Genomic DNA, 20,124 nt, shown 5'->3' on the forward strand with positions numbered 1-20,124 from the left:
CTCAATACCTGTGAAGCCCAGGAAAGCAAAGCAATAAAACAAGCTGTTCTTTATTTTAATACCAAGACCTCTAGTGAGAGTTTAGAAAGAAGCATTGAAAAATAAAAATAGGTAGAAAGTAGACATTTTTAACTTTTCCTAATATTTAATAATTTAAAATAATAGATTTTGGCATCAAGTAAACAAGATAAACCAAAATATTTCCTAGATCAAAGGGGCATTAACAAAGACACAGAGGCAGTTATTCTGATGGTACTAACAGAAATACTTGTGTTCTAGAACACCTGCATGTTGCAGGTGTAGGTGTTCTAGACCTCTTTATTCCTTGAGTGCTGATGTAGGCCACAGTACCCACGTGTTCTTGAGAACCTTCAAGGAGGATTGGTTTGTTTGTTTGTTTTTAACACAAAGGTCAAAACCCAGGGAAGCCGTATCCTGTGACGTAGGCTGTTATCTCAAGGTGAGTTTATTTGGGGCAGTAAGTTGTGCTAAACTGGTTAAAGAACTTCAGCTTCTCAGGTATAGCGTACTGCGTTTGTCAGATTGTGTTCATTTCATTGTGAACCTCAGTTGTTCATTGCACACTGAAAGAATCACCCTAAAACCAGGAAAACCAAAGGCCCAATTGAGCTTGAATTTTATGTCACCTAGAGGTACCCAGCATTTCTGATCAAATCAGTAAATATGTTTCACTTCCTTTTAAATAAAGTGTGAAAAGCAAAGAGCAGATTTTTATGTACCACAAAGCAAAACAAAAAAACCTTTCAGGGCATAATGCATTTTTCATTAAACTTACCGCTGAACTATTTTGATTATGTAATCTTATCCTCCCATGAAAGTATAAGAAGTGTGAATTTTCTGGGGTGAAGAAATAATTGCAGAAGGTGGTTAATGAGGCAGAACTCACAAATCTGCATTTATAGTTTTGTGGGCAAATAAATCATCAGTGGAGGATACAAATGTAAAGAAAAATTCTTGATTGTGTTCAAGAAATGCAAGGTTGAACTTTTTACTAAAATAGAATTTTACAGCCTCTCCGAGGGATGTTGTGAGTATTAAATAAGTGTAATGTGCTCAGAATAGCAACCCAGGGCGTAGTGAGCACTAGGAAATGTGTGCTCTTTATCTCTTACAAGGATTTTAGTACAAAAGACTAAATCACGTTTTAATCATGAGTAATAAACTGAACTGTAATTTAATGTGGTGAATGTCCACTTTAACTCAATCAAGAGTGGCTTTCAAAGGAAGGAAGATCCTGAAACGTTTTTCTTTGGGCTCTTACGCGTATGTGCCATGTATGAGATCCTGGGACAGGTTACCCAGGTGACAGCCTTAGAGCCAAGAGATGCAGGAGCAAATGTGTAACTCTTAGCTGTATTTTGAAATACATTATTTTCATAAATCTGAAGATTTGATTGGCTTTTTTTTTTAGCATGCCCCGTTGCTGTGTGTGTGTGTACTGCTAAGTTTTATGGAATTAAATCGAGATTTATGACCGGCAGATGCCTAAAGCCGCTGTCAAAATTGCATACCTAGCACTTCATTGATTTGAAGTTTTCATTCAACATTCCTGCAGTTTAAAATGGGACAGAAGTTTTTCAGGAATGGTTACATGAGTTAGTGCCCTCTGGTGGCACACAGAGGACGTCAGGCAGAGAGGGACTGACCTGTGAGCCTTCAGCAAGCTCTTCTGAGGAGGAGCCATCTTGTGATTGGTTCTTTTCTGAGAGCTTTTCTTTTGGTGGGTTTTGAAAAGGCCTGTGGTGGTTGATTTATGCCCATCTGTAATTTATTTTTCGTGTGCTGGGTGCTCGTCAGTGCCCTAGTCCTTTAAGCCATGGCCCTGGAGTTGACTAGTAACAGCCTTATAGGGAGACTTCTTTAGCAGCGTAGTCTAGGATGAATTTCTGGGTGAGAGGATTTTCAGGTGAACTTATTGGAGGAAGGTATACCAACCTTAAGATTTTCCAAGGGGGATCAGGACATCCATTTTTAGATGCATCTCTTAATTTGCCTTTTGAAGAGGGGACCGTCTCATTTCTTGGATTGATGGCCTTTGGGTGACTCAGTGGTGCCTCTTGAGACAAACCTGCCCAGTGGACTGGAAATAGGTGGGCATTTGTTGTTCATTTAGATCTTCCCTGGAGGGCAGGCCCCCCGCCTTTCCTGCCTGGGTCCTTCAGCCAGACTCGCTTATTCTTTGGGCTTTGGGGTCAGGCGGACCAGGAACAGCATCCCACCCCCACCTCTGAAAAGCTGTGGGACCCTGGGACAGTTGCTCTATCTTCTGTGAGTTTCTTTGGCTGTGCGATGTAGCTGCTACTGCCTCAAAACCCACGTCAGGAGATAGTTGGGCTATCTAATTCTAAATTATTTATTTGACAGGGAGGGAGAGCATAAGTAGGGGGAGCGGCAGGCAGAGGGAGAGGGGGAAGCAGGCTCCCCGCTGAGGAAGGAGCTGGACGTGGGGCTCGATCCTGGGACTTCGGGATCATGACCTGAGCCGAGGGCAGACGCTTAACGACCGAGCCACCCAGGCGCCCCTAAAAAATGAACTTTTAATCTTGAATAATTTTATACTTACGGCCAAGTTGCAAAGGTGGTACAGAGTTTACATATTCCCCTTATCTGGTTTCTCCTGCAAGCCTCACTTTGATACTGTTGAGGTTTCCTGATAACTTTTCATATATAATCCCTGTGAACTTTGATCATATTTGGCTTAAAGTGCCAATTTAGCACTTGGCTAAAGCTGAAGTGTTTGCCTGAATAACTTGAATTCTGCTGAAGATGTGGCATTTGCTTCCAGATCATCCTTCTGTTTTTACCGTGGTCCATGTCTAAGACCACTTGACAGTAGAGTAGTCTTTGATTTTCCAGGATCTTAGCACCTAAATAGTTTCCCCCTTGATGCAATTAATGAGCTGTGCACGCACAGGGGAGATGAGGCAGGCAGTTGGCGTCAGCATGTCACCCGGGCATGTTGGCACCCTCGGCCATGTCTCACACCGCCACAGTTTAAGTCAAGGTAGAAACATGTGCCTATTCACAACAACCCCAAATCTCCAAAACATCTCTTATATTTGGAAATACAAAAACAACTGATGCAGCTTCCTAATCAAAAGCCCACCAGCTAGTTTTAATATATAGATAGTCTGTAATTAGTATATAAAAAACAGTAGCAGCTCACATTGTATGTACCATTATAGTCTAAGAAAATGGTTTCACAGACAATATCTCATTTGGTTTCTTAACCCTGAGAGATCGGTGGGGAGAGCTTTGTCACTTCTTTTCGTGTACCTGGATGAAGAAAGGGAGGCCAGGAGGTGACTGATGGAGGCCAAGTTCATCAGAGCCAGTCTACACACGACTGAACACCTCTCGCCCAGGCCTCCCCCAGCACTCCTGCCATCATGCGGCTTTGGAAATGCTGTTTTCCCTCTTTTATGTTGGCTAAGTTCCATCCCAGTGATCATATTTGTGCTTCTAATATGCACATTTTTTTTGGATACCTAATTGACAATTTATATTATTTTGTTTCAACTCAGATCCTTCCTGAATATTATCAGATCAGCATTATTAGGCTTGGTTTAACAGAATCTCACCGTCCTGGGCCATCAGGGGAAGTCACAGTCTGTGCTGACACCGAGCATCCGCAGGCCCTCGTGTACCTGCAGCCTGGTCTGAGGCCGCATCCTGTGTGTGATCTTTGGGCTGTGTGTTGTGCTGGAGAGAACCTTGGCATTGGAGATGTGTGGGACATTTTTTTTTTTTTTTTTTAGAAGAACCACAGAGATATTTGAGTCAGAAAATGATGTAGTTTGAAAAAGTGGTAAATGGACCAGGTTCTTGAAGAGCTGGCAGAACATCTTATTTATACATTTAGATCTAATCAGAAAACAGAAATGAATCTCCTAAGAAAAAAATTTTTTTTGCAAATATAGTGCTTTTATATAAATTCTAATGTCTGTTTCTGTGGTATAAAACTTAATTTTGTCATTTGTTTGTTTTTGGTTAGGTTTCCAATTCTAACCGCATCCCATTTAACCTTTCTGAAACCATGAGGTCAGAGGAAGCCAGGTGCTGGTGGCTAGTGGGCACTTACTCCCAGCCTGTTAAGTCTCACTGACCACTTCAGTGAGTTTGGTGGGTGGTTTTTCTTTTGTTTTTAATCAGTAACATAGACCCATCTATAAAGCCAAAGTCAAGTGTAAGAATTAAGATATGTTTTCATCTTTTCAAGTTTTATGAGTCTCATTAAAGAACCATCTTTTTTTTTTTTTAAAGCTGACAAAGCATCCGAGCGCTTGCCTGGTTCCGGCCTGGCACCTTAGAATTCTGGAGCCACGTCCAGGGTAAATCTCTGGTGGCTTTCCTCACGGCCTCTAGCGTGGGTGGGTGTGCTGCTCCCTTAATAGCAGCTCCAGATGTCACGTGGGAGAGATCTTTGCTGTTGTTTTGGTTATCCTCTTCATGTTGGTGCCTTTTAGGAAGTTGTAAAACAGATGGGGCTGTCCGGCTGGACGGAGAGGTCGGGTAACCATCGATCTGAGACCGTTCCTGCTGATGTGGGCAGAATTCAAAAGGAAGTTTTAGCTTCACGGACACGTCGTGGAGAAGTTGCATGCGTGTCATGATAGGCCATGTCCCCATCAGGGGGAGTATCGTGAGACAGACCCCGAGAAGGTTAGACTGGGGGCTGCTGGGCTTCCATCAGCTGGTGGACTTGGCTGTGGATTGCCCAAGATGGGTACCGCTTCCCTCTCTTTGAGTGGCGGGTCTGTAACCTGATCGTCAGTCTGAGAAGGGGGTGTTCTGTGCTCACTTGGGGTTTTCTGACACTGGAAAGAAGAGTAGGACTTTAGTTGTGTAATTTATAATAATGAACAAAAACCTCAAGCCTGCTCCCCACAAACCATCCAGTTATCCAAATATTCATTCAAGTTATAAATTTCTTTGAGCCGCGGGACACTTTTTTCCTTGTCTTTTTCCTTTCTGTTTTCTTTCCCCACCAGATAGATTCACAGTGAAAAATAAGACAGGCTCCAGTATTTGCATGTTGAAAATTAAGATCCGTGCCCAGAGGCGCCTGGTGGCTAGCACAGTGAAGTAAGTGGAGAACTGGGGCAATTGTTTATTTGAAAGTTGGGTGTGACATATGAATGAGCCTATCTTTTTAATACCCACCCATCTGTCCTGGATTGAAACAGGCATTTGGAGTAGGTTTTGCATTTTAAGTTCAATTTTGAGAACCAACCATTCACGGTGAATGCAAAGTTGCTGGAAGTTTGTTTCAGAAATGATGCCACCCTTTATTTCTGTGAACCCAATAAAAATGGCATGGACTGAAATTTAATTATGCTGTGCTGAATATTTCATGTGGAATTAAGGGGCAAGAGTTGCCTTTACAAAGCATTAAGTTTGGAAGGAATAAAGGCTTTGTAGGTTCTTTGGAAGATACTATAATTAAAAGATTTGCTCAAATGTATTTATCCCCTTTTGAAGAGTTTAAAGAAATCCATCCCTCCCTTCTTAAATTGATTGCCTCTCAAACATCAGCCCCGCTTGGCAGTAAATACGGTGAAGTCACCGCTGCTCTGCTGCTCTGACGGCTTCTTTCTGTTAAATGTAAAATAGGTTTTTAATCTTCTGATTCAGATGTTTAATAGAGAGTAAATGTTTGACTTGCTTTGGTTTCTGCTGAACCTGTATTTAAATCCACACAAACAGTTTGAATAAAGTGAAAACATCACTGGACTAGCTATTTTAAACATTTCAGGATGTGAGAATGCTAAATGGGGTTCCCTTTTAAAACTAGAAATGGTTGCTTGCATTTACATAATTACTGTTAACTAGCACAACATTTTACGTGGTGACAAACGCAGGGTGGAAAAAGTATCTGTTTAAAAAAGCCTGGTAAAAGGAAGCTGAAAAGCTCTGTGAACAGCTGCTTCATGCAGAGGGCTTTGCAAAGCCAGGGGAAGGAAGCCTTTCCGTAGGGAGGGTGATGTCATGGGAGGAGGCAGGTAGCCCAGGCAGGTGCTTGGGGACGCTTGCAAGCTGTCCCTTAGGCCGAGCTTACAGAACCTTTCATTCAGAAGCGGGAGCGTAGGTATTCCTAAATCTGCTTTTTGGTTTTGGAGTGGGTATGGCGTTCTCTGTCCACGGTTAAGTGGTGTCTGGTGAGGTTGAAGTTCATTGTTGGTGAAAAGTGCCTGGGAAGATATCTGTGAAAATAAAGACCAGTGTTTCCTCATCCAGATTGAGCAGTCAGTACCTCCAGTCGGAAGCCCAGGTGTGTCCTTGATTCTGCCCTTTGTCCCCTGCCACATGTGGAACCCACCTGTCAGTCCCTTTCTCCTTCTCACACGTGCCCTGCTGTGTGCGTCTCTGCCCGCGCCTCTGGAGGCTGGGCTGTCCTCGTTTTCTTTGCCTGGACGTCCGTCCCCTCTTCTATCTGGACTCCTGTTCCCAGTCTCACTCCCCATGCAGGGACCAGGGTGATGTATGAAAGACCTATGTGGGTGAGGTCACTAGCTTGCGTCAAAACCCTGCAGTGACTTTCTACCCATTTGGAATGCACTTGGCTCCTGTGACCTGGTCCCTGTGACAGTTTAAGCCCTACCGTTTGCTCTTCCTCTGGACACATCGACCCTTTCCACAGCTGGAACACACCCCATTTGCCTCTCTTTTGCAGTTTTCTCTGCATGGAGTGGTGTCCCCTCCTACCCTGTGTTTGTGTGCTGGCTTCTTCATACGTCTCAGGTCTCACCTCAAACGTCATCTCGGGGGGGCCCTTCCCAGACAACGCATGCTAGCACGGTCCTCCGTCACTCTCTCATGTGGCATGCTTTGGTAGCATTTATTACTATCTGAAATTGTCTCTTGTATTCCTTTCCCTTTCTCTGCTCTCCTGCCCACCCCTCTAGAGCGTGAGCTCTTTTAGGGCAGGAGCCCGTCCGTCTCCTCAGCTGTATTCTCAGCAGCTACGGGTGCCCGTAAGTGTATGGTTGCCACTGATGAAGTGAATGCAGGGGAGGAGCCCTGGACAGCACTCGTGTCCAAGGAGGGGGCTGACCTGGTAGAACTGGGCACCCAGAGGGACAGTCCTGAAGTCCTCATTGTCTCCGGATGGTTTCTGGAACCGCTTGGGAAACACTCTAAACCTCACCTTTGGGCACTGAAAAGTTGACATTTGGAGGTTCAGAGAATGGCTGTGGACATGGTTCAGCCCATGTCCCACAAGAGTCGGGGACCTCGCTCTCATGGCTCCCTGAGTGAGATGAAAAGTCAGTATTCCCAGTGCTCTTGGTTCAGGGGAGCTCAGCAGTGGGGGCTTTGCTCTTTGCTGGGGGCGGTGGCACAGCCCTGCCTGACTTTGCCGGAGACTGAATTTGAACTCACCCACACCCAGCGTGAGAGCTAGCCCTCATTTCTGTGATTGCCCCTGCGGCATGATGGTGCACTATGTTCCACATTCTTTCTGGGGCTAGGGGACACATCCCCTAGGATACCAGTTATTTGCAGAAGTCTAAACTTTGGTGAGTAGCTTTTAGCTTCCTTGGTTCTCCTCTTGGCTACATCTCAGATTTTTAGGAGGAAAATGTGGTGAGGCTACAGATAGCTGGAAAGTTGATGAGGATGTTTGGAAGTAGTTGAATTGAACCATCCCTTCATGTTCAACTTTCTTTGGGAAGAAAAGAATCACATTTCCAACTCATGGCCATCTCAAATATGATAGGCCGCTGCAAGCTGTCTGTCAGAGCATTTACTTTGGTCTCAAATATGCTAGTTAGGGACTGGGTTGTAGAACTCAGGAGACCTGTCTGCTTAAGCAAAAGCTCCGCTGTGCATCCTTCCATTCTTGCTGCTATCTTTATCAGGACGTTGTTACGGTGTTGGGTTGTTTTAGTAAAAACACTAACTTCTCAGTTATTTTATAGTGAAATGGACCTTCTTAACCGAGACCTAGGGACAGAACCCTTGAGCCGGAGCATTTGCATTACTTTTGATTGAGCATCAGCTCATTAGACTGGATTTAAAAGGAACCCCCCCCCGCCCCGCTTCTGTGTGACTGGAGCCTCGTGCCACCCAAGGCATGGTGTCTTGACTGCCTGGCCCCCACTTGCCCGGCTAGAGAACAGGCTCAAGCTGGAGGAAACAAACAGGATGAAGGCAGGCCAGAGTCAAGAAAGGGCCTGGCCTGCCTGAGCCAGAGATGTGTGCAGTGGGGTGGCTAGATAGGGCTGGAAAATGGGTTTCAAGCAGCTTATGGGGGGTCTTGTATGTAAGAAGTGGGCAACCACAGTAGGTCGTTTCCCCTGAGAACCGAGCTGATGAACTGGGGTGTGCGTAGGGCTGGCTGGGGGCAGGGAGAAGAGCTGGGAGAACGTCCCAGTTCTTGGTTTTGTAGTTACTGGAAACTGGGTATGCTTGTCTTTCCTGGGAGCCATTTCCCTCTCTAACAGACGCTGCGAGAAGCTGTCTACTGCATACCCCTGAGTTGTATCTCTTTTCTGATTTGATCCTTTTGGTCGATTGCTTTTGAAGTTAAGGTTCTGGCTTGGTCAACTGAATATTAGAAACAGACTCCCATACATACCGGGCTGCTAAGTATTTGAAGAGCAGTGACTTTCCCGTGTGGATGATGAGCACACTTCACATTGTGGTTGACACACCCCCAGTGTATATGGTAGTTACTGTGTAATTGTTTGAGCGTGAACCAGGGTGTTCTGGTCCAGCCTGAAGAAGCGAGGTTGCCCCTCCAGAAGAGCATCCTGTTTGCGTTTTCCTGGCACTGCATGTGAGCAAGGCATAAGCGCCCATTTACTATTGTTCCCGTCTCCTTTTCTAGCCTTCAAAAAGCCAAAATGATTTCCTGCCCGTAAATTGCTTGGTTTTCTTTTTCTGCTCTTCCTTTCGTGGCCAAGATATTTGCAGAAATTTCTGGCTAACCAGCCGTCCGTAACTTTCCTCTTCGTTGCAGATGCTGTGGTGAGTGGTATCTGAAGAGCCCCACAAATCCAAAGTTGTTGCCTTAGGAAAGCTGAGATTCCAGCGTTCAGCCGCTGCGGCGGGGTTTACATTCCTTGTCTTGAGACTGTGTTTGACTCATTAAATGTTTCAAGTCGGTTGAGAAACTTAAATATTTGTTAAAATTCAGTGTGTCCTGACTTAGAGAAAACGAATTACTGTGTATACTTTATAAGACCCATCTTTTGCCCATTCCTGAGCTTGTAGTGATGATGAGGCTTAAAGATTCTGTCTTTCAGGCAGACAAGTTAAAGTTCGTGAGAGAAGGCTCCAGCCGTGGGGAGCAGTTCTCCCACATGGCATTGGCGTTGGCTTGTGAGTTGGCCCCTGAGGATGGTACACACGGTTTCCAGGGAAGAGATCAGGAAGGACGCTGCAAAGGGATTTTCCCCGACTCTCATCTCAAGGGGAATCTCCTTTTTGCTTCAGCTGGCCAAGCTTAGCTGGCTCCTGCCTGATTCCTAGACCGACTTCCCACCCTCTCATCACATAGCGGCCCTCCAAGCAGGTGCCTGGTTGATGTGGATCCCCTGGTTTGCTTTGTTTGAACTGTTAACCTTTTTAATGGTGAAGTGGATGATCTAGATCGAGCACCAAGGTACTCCTGCCTTACATCCCCTTCATGTGCCCAGAGGCCCACAGCTTGCTCTCGTGTGGATCTGTAGGACAGAGCAGGTAGTCCTGTAGGGTCTGTGAGGTCATCTGTACCTCAAGTGCTTCTCCGGGGTGGGGGAGGATTTGCTGCCCCTGACAGTGCTGCTGTCCCCATGGAAGTGTGCCCAGCCTGCTTATCCATCTGAGATGCACCACGGATGATAAATAATAATCACGGCAGCATGATTGCTGAAAGGCAGGCTCCAGCCAGGGTGTGCTGGGTTGTAGTGTTTTCCTGATGGATGGAGCCTATTCTGGGAAGCAGCTTATTGTCTCACGTGAACAGGCTTTCTAAAATAAATGACTGCTTTCCTAATATTTTGAATCATTTTCTTCAGCACATGTTTTGTAGCCGTGGTTTGAAAGCTTGCCAAATATATGCCTTCGCACAACTCCCTGTAGGGCTGGATATACAACCAGACCAAACAGAGTGATTTAAGGTTGAACATAATTGGGAACTCAGCAATCACTTGCCTTGCATTTGATAGAATGGCAGCAGAGTGCTCTGGAGTTATTTCTCCGTTAAAAAATTATATATATAATACACACACACAAATGCACACTCGTATATAGTCTCACCACCTCATAATAAAGAAGTCGTGTCTGAAACCACTGGCCAGAAACACCAGTGTGAAAGTTATTACTTGACTTTTGTGATGGAGGCAGTAATGAGCTTCAAACAGATCCTAGTAGCCAATACCACAGATGTGACTGAGGACCTTAGTAAAATAGTATAAGGTTACGGGATGGAGAAAAATCAGATGGTGCCAGAAATGCATCTTAAACCCAAGCCCCCGTCAAGACTTTCATCAGGTGATGTGTTCCTTGTTTCTGTGTACTTCAGTAAGTGAGCCATAAACTGGTGAACTTGGTGCTGCCTCCCTGTTAAACAAGGGGCTTTGGTGTTTACATTTCAAGTGCTGCCGTGTGTTTGGGATTGTTGGGCCGTCGGTCTCCTGTAATTGAGACCTTTTCATGTGCCTCTTGTGCGGTGGGAAAAATGCTGTCGACAGCCCCACTTCCTGGAGCTCTTTAGAAGATGGAATTGAGAGCTCTTTGAGAAGTCACATGTGGAATCCAAGTTTGTTTAGCAGGCCGAGGGAGATCGTCCTGGCAGATGTTTGTGGTGGCTCTCCGGATCACAGAGGGTGGAGGCGCTCCCTGGCGTGCTGGCTCCTTCAGGCTCGTCGCCAACCCCGGGGCTGTGCAGGAGGGAGGGGTGTGGGGAGGGAAACCATGCCTGGCACAGCCACCACGGTTCCCTGATGATGGCGTCCCTTCGCCACGCAGTGACACAGCCTGCCGCCACCCCTGGTAAGAATGGGAAATAAAACTCTGAGGTGGAAACGTTGCTATCTCAACTTACGCAATTACAGTGAATTTTTCCCAGGGATTCCCCCCCCCCCCCCACCGCCATGAAAGTTTGGACACTTTTCTAGTCATTGAAAAGCTCCTGTCTTTTGGAGTTTCAGACAGTCAAATAAACCCAGCTCCAGAATTTAACTTTTATTTGCAAACAGCATGATTATGAAAAATCCTATGGAATATGTATCTGTATATTCTCCCCCTTAAGAATATGTGAATTCAGCGAGATACAAGATACAGAGTCAGTTGTATTTCTGTATATTAGCAAAAGGTGAAATTAGAAAATCAGTATCACTGGCAATAGATTTAGAAACATCCAGTACAAAAAACTAAGAATGCATGTACGACCTCCGCCCTGAAGACGAATGCATTGCTGAGAGAGATGAGAGAAGTCCCGCACAAACAGAGGGCTAGGCTGTGGATTGGAAGACTCAATATTGTTAAGATGTCTGTCTGTTTTCCCTACGTTGATTTAGGAATTCAGTGCCATTCTAGTCAAAATTTAGACAAGCCGATTGTAGTTTATATGGAAATGCAAAGGATCTAGGAAAACCAAATCAGTTTTGAAAAAGAACAAAACTAGAAGATTTTGTTGCCTGATTTTCAAGACTTCTTACAAAGCTACAGTAATCAATCTAGTGTGGTATTGCCAAAGGATAGACACCTAAATCAGTGGGGCAGAAGAAAGAGGCCAGAAATGGACCCACACATCCATGGGCAGTTGATTTTTGACAAGGGCGCAGGGCAATTGAGTGGAGAAAGGATGGTCTTTTAAACAAATGGTAATGAACAATTGGACATCCTATGCAAGTAACATGAACCTTGACCCGTACCCTGTACTGTATACAAAAATTAACTCAAAATGGATCATAGATCTAAGTTTAAAGTCTAAAACTTTTATAAAACTTCTGGAAGAGGGCGCCTGGGTGGCTCAGTTGGTTAAGCGACTGCCTTCGGCTCAGGTCATGATCCTGGAGTCCCGGGATCGAGTCCCGCATCGGGCTCCCTGCTCGGCAGGGAGTCTGCTTCTCCCTCTGACCTTCCCCCCTCTCATGCTCTCTCTCTCTCATTCTCTCTCTCAAATAAATAAATAAAATCTTAAAAAAAAAACAAAACAAAAAACAAACAAACAAAAAACTTCTAGAAGAAAACACAGGAGAAAGTTTTGGTGACCTTGGAATAAGCAGAGATTTTTTTAGATACCAAAAGCACAATCCATAAGAGAAAAAATGGATTTTATACTCCATCAAAAGTTTAAAAATTCTGTTCTTCCAAAGATAAGACAATGAAACTACAGGCCACAGACTGGGAGGAAGCATAGGCACAGCATATGTCTAATACTCTGATCCAGAATATATGAACTCTTTAAAACTCGGTAACGTGAGTTATTAAATTGGCCAACTTAAAAATGGGGAAGAGATTTGAATAGGCATGTTAAGATCTACAGATGGCAGCTTAGCACATGAAAGACATTCGGGGTCATGAATTACCAGAGAAATGAAGTAGAAACCACAGTGAGACTAGCTGGCACATACCTGTTAGAATGTCTTCCAAACAAAACAAAAGCCTTGGTAATACCAGCTCTCATACCTTGCTGGTGGGAATGCAGAATGGTACAGCCATTTTGGAAAGAAATTTGAGTTTTCTATAAATCTGCACTTAAAAAAAAAATTAAATCTACTTAAAATATGGCCCATCAGTTCCACTTGTAGGTATTTACGTGAGAGAATGAGAGGCTGTGTTCATACAAAAACTTGCTTGTGAGCTGTGGCTTTATTCGTGACTTCCCAGAACAGAAAACCCAGTGTCATTCTGCTGTTGAAGGCCTCTCTCAGCTCAGTGGAACACTACTCAGCAGGGAAAAGAGGCAAACTGATAGAACACAGATGAATCTCACGTGCATTGTGCTTGGTGAAAAGAAACTAGACTCAAAAGGCCACATACTGCCTGATTCCGTTTATAGGACATTCTGGAAGAGGTAAAACTACACGGAAAGGGAACAGATGCGTGGTTGCTGGTGTTGGAGGTGGAGGTGAGTTGACTACAGATGGGTACAAGGGAACTTTTCTGTGTCTTGATTATGGTTGTGGTCGCACAACTATACATGTTTGTCAGAATATATAGACCTGGACACTTTGAACATGTACTTCACAAAAGAAAGTATATGAAATTAACATGTGGAAAGGTGCTCAACATCATCCTTTGTAAGGGAGGTACAAATTGAAGCCGTTAGGTGTCATGTTTTACGTTGCTGGTGGTGTGTCATGTGACACAGCTTCTTTGGATGCCTATTTGGCAGTTTGTATGAAATCGAACATCTGCATTATGATCCAGCACTTCTGCTCTTCCTGTTTACCTTAGAGAAATGAGAATACGGTAGTTCTCCGTTCCTCGAGGTTTGCTTTCTGCGCTTTCAGTTACGGGGAGCAAATGACCCTCCCTCTGACGGAGCGTCAGAGGGTCAGTAGTCGCCTAATCTGTGTTCACCTCCTTCATCTCATCACATGGGCATTTTATCATCTCACATCACCCCAGGAAGAAGGGTGAGTACAGTACAAAGGGAGAGAGAGACCACAGTCACCTAACTTCTGTTACAGTGTATTGTTATAATTGTTCTATTTTATTAGCTATTGTTGTTAATCTCTTACTGTGCCTGATTTATAAATTAAACTTTATTACAGGTTTGTTTGTATAGGAAAAAAACATTAGTATAATAGGGTTCAGTGCTATCCATGGTTTCAGGCATCCACTGGGGGTCTTGGAAAGAATCTCCTGTGGATAAGGAGGTGCTCCTACATATGTTCACAAAAGGACTTGCACAAGAATGTTTATATAAAGCCCCAAACTGGAAACAGCCCCAAATATCCATCATCTGAAAAATGGATGAACAAATTGTTATCACAATGGAATTCTACTGAGCAATAAAAAGAATGAACTGCTGATACAACCATATGGATGGATCTCGAAAACAAAAGAAGTACATACTTTATGAAACCCATCTATGGTGATGGAAGGTGGTTCTTGAGGACAGAGGGTGGGGGAAGGAACTGGAAAGAGAGCGAGGAAACTTAGGGTGGTGGAGGTACACTAAATCCCATTTTAGGTTGTGATTGTGTGGGCATATGTTATTGTGAAAACATCAAACAGATTCAGATCCATACATTCTATTTGATGTTAATTATACCTTAATAAAATTATCTTAACTCAGTTTTATAGTAGACATTTTATTGAATTTTTTTTAAACCATTTATTCTGTTTGGTCATCATTACGTGCATTTTGCATAAACCCAGGTTTTTGTGTGGTACATGTTGTTGACATTGTGCAGTATCCCACTGGGGCATGAGGAAAGGCTCAGCTTCTGATCGCATGGTTTGACATAGCCCACAGCTTCAGAATGTCAAAGGAACAGGTAAGTAACCCCGTGTGTTTTGGCTCTGTGTCCTATAGGATCTGCTTTTATTGACTGGCTCATCATGTATAGGATCAGTGCTGTGGAGAACTTGAAGACTCCCATATACCTTAGTCATAGGGGCAACCCCTTCTGGAAGCTGATGTGGCTGGAATTCAGCCCTTTGGACTGAGCTGGATGGGTGGGACAAGGGATTGGAAAACAGTCTCTTGCTCCAGCTCGCTTTAAACATCAGGCTCTTGCTTTGGTCTTTCTTTTCTCGCTACACTCTCTGTGGGTACTGTCATCCGTGGGCATGGTTTCTACCATCACCAGTCTGTTGACGATTCCCAAATTATCTGCAGTTTGTGCTCTTCTTCCGAGTCAAAACTCTCCAGATATCCCTTCTGTATTGCTCTGTCCTCTCTGCTCACAAATGTGCTGTTATTTTCATTTTGTGTAAGGTTTCTCTCAAACCTTTCCTGCAACTGCTTCATCTCTGCGTTTCCCTTCCTGTCCTCTCCTCAGCGGCAAACGTCAGGCGTAGACATCTACATCCCATGCCATAGAAACGTCTCCTGTTAGGGTTCACTGAGAATGCTTGTTACTAAGTCCTGTGGCCTGGTGTCAGCCCTCCTCCTTCCTAGCCTCTGTGTACTGTGTATTAATGTTGACTTTCCTTTTTTTTTCATGGGGAAAAAGTCTTTCTCTCCCTTGGCTCTGTCTGGGTCACAGTTCTCTCTCCTGCTTTGCTACACGGACCCTGCCTTTCTCCTGGCCATCTTTTGAGATTGCAGTGCCTCAGATTTGTGTCCCTGGCTCTCTTTTCTCCTGTGATAGAACTCCAGCCTGTATTCCATTACCGATGGCTTAAATTTCCACTTCTACACCCATGGCACCACATCTGGATCTTTAGGCCCTACCCCTTGCCTGAGTCTTACATCTTTGTTTCATGTTGCATACCGAACACTTGAAACTCACTGTGTCCCAAGCCAGACTTACTGTTTTCCCTCCAGCTGATCCTTTGTCTGTTCCAGGGTGTCCCCTGAGACTGCTAGCCCAGGCTCACGGCTTTGGTGTCCTCCTTGATACCCTTTGGTGCTACCTGGAGTCTGAATGGCGATCCACAGGTTCTGCCTGTCTTCTCCGTCTCTCCCAGCCACTGTGCCGGTGTGGGCCCTCATGACCCCTGGATTTTCCTGGGTCTCCCTGCTTTGTTCTTCCTTTTCCTACAGCCCACTTCTGCCTTCATCTGAAGGCAGTTATCCCTACTCTGCAGGTTAAAGCCGCAGCTCCTTAGGATGATAGTGAAACCCTCTGCCTATGCAGCACCTGTCCCTTTTGCACCTGGGTGATGGGAACACCCGTAAGTTTCAGTTAAATTTTCCCTCCTCTCTGTATTGTCCTCGTCCCCTGGCAGAATGACTTGTTCCCTGTTCGGGCTTTGTGTGGCACTTCACATGTTTCCTTCTTAATAATTTGTGCTTGTGTCTGTCTGTCCACATTGGGGATCATACCTGCATCTCTTGTGCGTGTTCTGGGGCCAGACAGCCTTTCCATCCCTGCCCTGCCCCTGTGCTCCCACGCCCTCTCCCTGCTCCTACACAGGCCCCAGGGGAGGCAGAGCTGAATGAATGTCAATGCTCTGGCCAAAAGAGCCTGTTGCCTGCTTGGGAGTGTGAGCGGAAATCGCCCACGGTTTCTTCAGACAAGCCAGGAGGGACCACTCTGTGATCTGGAAGCTGTCCAGTGTTGGTGCCAAGAAGAGGGATTTCCTCTTTCATGTCCTGACCAAGTGGTTCTGGTGGTCTGAGTCTCCTGTTCCTGGGGAGGGGTGGGAAGAAGGGCAGGGAGAAACCCACTGCCTCGTAGCTTTCTACAGGAGATGAAGATGCCGGCCTCCTAGCAGAGAAGACCGTGTCTGCCGTGCCGAGTTTGTGCGTTGTGTCTGGGCTGCTCATGCTAATTCCAGATGGAAAAGGCTCACGTCAGGCCTGCTCCTTCCTCCCACTCCTGGCAGGGCTGTGGGTGGGCGGCGATCCTGCTCCTGACCTTAAAGCGGCCCGTGGACCCAGAGAAGAGGCTTTATTGTGGACTGGTGCTACCCCACTGACACAGAAAACAAGGGTGGCGGCAGGTGCTGCAGGCAGGGCGGGAGGCGTGCCAGGGACCGCGGCCATGGGGACGGCAGAGTTGGGCATTTTTAATTGATGCCTTTAATAATTACTGTTTAAGCAACAGAAGGCAAAGTGAGATTGTTTCAAAGGCAAATCAGAGCAGCACGAGTTTGGAAGTTGGCTCAGAAATCTGTGCCTCCCCTCCCCGCTCTGTGGCTGTTATTTGAATATATTTTTTTATTTAATTTTCCCTCCCCCTCATTTTTGAGCGCGGCAGTCTTTTCCCTAGAGGGAGTGGAAGAGGAAGGTGCTGTATGAAATATTCTCATACAGTTGTTAGTTGCCCAGGGCCAGTGCAAGTTTCTTTGGCAAATCAAAATACTCACTGCAGCGAAGTTTGAAGCCCCTGCTGCCTGTCCCGCTGCGGGCACCCGGGGCGGAGCGGTCGCGACCTGCCCGAGAGGCGGCTGCTGGTGCTGTCTGTGCCCGAGCCGTGGCCTCGCTGTGCTCCAGCAGGGCCCCCTGGGTCTGAAGAGGAAACGGAGATCCGTCTTCAAGATAGACATCAATTTCAGGCCTCCATATTTAAATATTTGTGATTTGTCTCTTCTAATTGCTTTTTAGTTTGTTCGCTTTTTCAAAATCTGGCGTGTGGTTTCCACTGTGTCCTTGAGTTGGCAAAATGGTAAGAGTTATAGGATGTCCTGGAGCCTGGGCAGCATCGTCAACAGTCACTGTTTGCTGAGTCGCCAGATATCTGGGCTCTGGGACAGATAAAGGGACACGGTCCCTGACCTCTAGGAACTCTCACTGGAAGGAGACATGACAGACTGACCTGCACCCTCAGCTGCTGTCCTCCCCGTGGCCCCCTCATACCTTCCCTCAGCCCGTGTTTCTGGGGGGGTGGGTGGGTGGAGATTTGAAATGGTAAGAGTAGGTCTGGGCAGCTTAGGTCCGGAGCTGCTCCTGAGGGGTGGGAAGCTGCGGGGTGAGCTTCAGATGCTGGCACCTGAGCGGTGCTAGGTTTCTTCCAAACAGCTGCTCTGGGACCTGCGTAAGCCCGGGCATCTCTCGGGGCTCATGCCTCCTGCTGTGCGGTGAGCTTGCGCTGTTCCCTGGGTTGACAGTCCTTCCTGGTGAGACACCACCAAAGGCTCTGTGGGTCCAGCAGCAGGTACCAGGCCAGCCCAACAGGGGAGTACGGTGGTTGTCCCAGGGGCCAGAGCCACCTTCTGCCTGGGCACAGGGAGCTGGGAGTGCCCTCCATCACCCCAGGACTGCCCAGGGGCACACGTGAGAGGTTGTGCTTCTGGCTTCTTAAGAGACAGAGTTCTGGCGACAGGCTGAGCAGCCAGCCCTTCTGCTTGGATCCCATCACACTTCGGGTAAAATCCAGAGACCGCCTGTGACCTCTAGGCTTCAGGTGGTCTGGCTCACAGCTCCCCTGTTCCCGATGCCTGTGTGTTTACTGTTCCTTCTCCCTGGAACCCCAGACAGTTATCTCTACGCTTCTCCCTCAGCTGTGCTCAGACGCGCCCTTCGGGTGACTTCCGTCGCCGCCTTATCTGACGAGCGCTCCCTCACCCCTCTGCCTGCTGGGTTCCTGTGAGGTGCTTCAGCTGCCTGCCCTGTATCATCTCCTTATCTGTGTATCCTCCATCTGCCTCGTGACAGAAAGAAGGGGCTTTTGCTGTCAGCTGTTAATGTGGCCCCTGGCCCCCCGAGCCTGGCGCTGAGTGGGCGCCCGTGCTGAGAGGCCGATGGCCAGGCCTCTGTCTCGCACGCCCCAGCCAGGCCTTCTACCCAAGGCTTATCTGCTTCCTGGCACAGGAGACGCTGTTCACCGCTCACTGCAGATGCTAAGCTAGAATATTCAAGAAGCATATTGAAAGTCAAAGTTCAGTGTGCTTTTCCAAAGAAAAGGTTTCTGTCAGCGATTTGGCACCTCGCTCGCCTCCGGACTCTCCTCCATAAATCCAAGCCTCTTAGGACAGTGGACCTGTCCCCTTCTCCACGTTTGGCACAGAGTTCATAGTTGTGAACCACAGCCCTCATTCGTTTTATTTTGTTGGGGTGGAGAACCGGAAGGTGGACATAAAATTTTAAAAAATACGCTTTGATTCAACTCTGCCAAAGTACTGTTCATGAGGCGCTTGGGGGTCTGGTGTTGTGAGACCAGACTGCACAGCTATCTGGGAATGTGTGCTGAGATGCCCTGGGCTTTGCCCTCCCCACCCCGCTCAGGGGGACAGTCCTCGCCCGGCTCCTGAGTGTGCAGTTTTTCGCGGACTTGTCACTGACAGGTAAGTGTGCAATAGTAATTTAGCCAGATTCCGACATTTTCAGAATCACACGTGAGCATTGAGGAATCATTGCTGAAACTGCTCAATCAATTCAAATTTAATTAAAAGGCATTGGATCAAAGAATAACATGGTAAAGTATAATAATAACCACAAACATCCTGGTCACTTTATATCCTAATCCGTATCCCATTTTCTCAACGGAGGCAAGTAGGATTAAGCAGGTCGACTTGCCACATTGTTTTTTACTCTTCAGGAAAACAAAGATTTCCTTGCCTTAAAAGACAACTCAATTTATTTATCTGCTTTGGTCATCTGAAATGTTAGACACAGACTGGAGAATCCTTGAGACTTTTAATAATTTAGAAGAAAGGGCACATGAAGTAAAGTCACCTAATATTCTATATTTGGATAGAGTATTTCTGAATTAATTCAAAATACACATGAAAGGTCAGTTTTGCCTTCCTGTTCCAGCTGCCTTTGGGAAAAAACAATGAACCTATAGGTGTTCTTTCTAAGCAAGATCATAGTTTCATTCTTGGGCGCTCCCTAAAGTGGCGCATATGGAAATGCCGCTGGCCCTTCTGGGCTGGTTGGGAACAGGCATCTTCTAGAAATTCATAGCCAGAAAAGGCCCATCCCAGGGTCTCCACCCTGAGGTGGGTCCTACAGCAGACACTTGGGCCAGTTGGTGCGTCAGGGGTGGTGCTCTACCTGGCCGAGGTGCACATGTGTGGGAGAGGGAGAGAGCGTGTGGGGTGTAGAAGGCTCTAGTCGTCTAAAAAGCTGGGGTCCTGACCATTTGCGTGTGGATCTAAGGACAGCGGGTGGAGTGGGCCACAGGAGGCCGCCTTATACCAGGTGAGGCCTAGGTACACTCATCTGCCGCCTTGGGCTTATCTCTGAGTATGAACAGGTAAACTTAATCCGTGTGCACAAAAAACCACCTCTGAGTGAACTTTCCAGGTCCCATTTTTCAGACTCGGCTCTGTGAGAGGCTGGCGTTAACCTAAGGCCAAGGAGGGCTTCCTGCATCTTCCTCAGCTGCTGGTCTCGAGGGCTGCCCAGCCTGTATTGAGCTCTGCGCCACCAACCTTGACCAGTCCGAAAATCGGTGGCCTTTCTCACAGTGTGCCATCATGGACTCTGCAGCTGTCCCGTGTTGGCTTTTGGCTTTATCTGTGCATCGACGAGGTCCTGGGGTCCAGCCAAAAACCCTTGCTGCGGACGTGCTGAGGCAGTGTCACCTGATGGACGGCCCAGGTGGC

General features: G+C 46.5%; 1 protein-coding gene across 15 annotated transcripts in view; it reads left to right on the forward strand.

Annotated features, from left to right (window-relative positions):
• CAMTA1 (calmodulin binding transcription activator 1) overlaps nucleotides 1–20,124 on the forward strand; it is an 834,392-nt gene that overhangs the window by 96,288 nt on the left and 717,980 nt on the right. For 3 of the 15 annotated variants that reach the window (XR_014144661.1, XR_014144662.1, XM_081817413.1), the window contains one exon: nucleotides 8,984–14,256. The exons of the other annotated variants lie outside the window; for them this stretch is intronic. The gene's annotated coding sequence lies outside the window, so the exon portion shown is untranslated. Of the gene's footprint in view, nucleotides 1–8,983; nucleotides 14,257–20,124 lie in introns of those variants that run through there. 15 annotated transcript variants of the gene reach the window in all.

The sequence above is a fragment of the Leptonychotes weddellii genome, chromosome 4, assembly GCF_054177405.1.
Source record: "Leptonychotes weddellii isolate Sample4059 chromosome 4, ASM5417740v2, whole genome shotgun sequence".
Lineage (NCBI taxonomy): Eukaryota > Metazoa > Chordata > Mammalia > Carnivora > Phocidae > Leptonychotes > Leptonychotes weddellii.